Source organism: Arachis duranensis, chromosome 1, assembly GCF_000817695.3.
Source record: "Arachis duranensis cultivar V14167 chromosome 1, aradu.V14167.gnm2.J7QH, whole genome shotgun sequence".
NCBI lineage: Eukaryota > Viridiplantae > Streptophyta > Magnoliopsida > Fabales > Fabaceae > Arachis > Arachis duranensis.
Window position 1 is genome coordinate 8,515,033 of NC_029772.3, and position 521 is coordinate 8,515,553.

Genomic DNA, 521 nt, shown 5'->3' on the forward strand with positions numbered 1-521 from the left:
ATAACAATATAATATTTACAGATACTTTCTATTCCAATTTAATTAGAATATAAGTTCAACCTAATACGAAAAATATTAGGAGACTTATTATGCTTTTAAAAACATATTAATTATATAATATTTTTTTAAAAAAAATAATTAGCCAAATCTATCCCAAGAATTTTAAAAGCGGATATTTTAGTGCTCAAGAAAAATTAATACACAGATCAATTTTTAAGGTTTTACTCTGATGGACAAATTAGTCTCTGTTTATTTTCCGACAGAGTAATTACCCAGAACAGTCCTCAAGGATTTTAAAAACGGATATTTTAATCCCCAAAGAAAATTAATATACAGATCAATTATCAACGTTTTCCTCCGTCAGACATAACAGTCCTCCATCCAAAAAAATTATTAATATTTATTATTATTTATTACACAATAATACTATATCATGATTTTTTTTGTATTTTTGGACAAAAATAATGATAAATTTATTCATTAGATTCTTATGTATGTATTTCTAATATAAAAAAGCATAT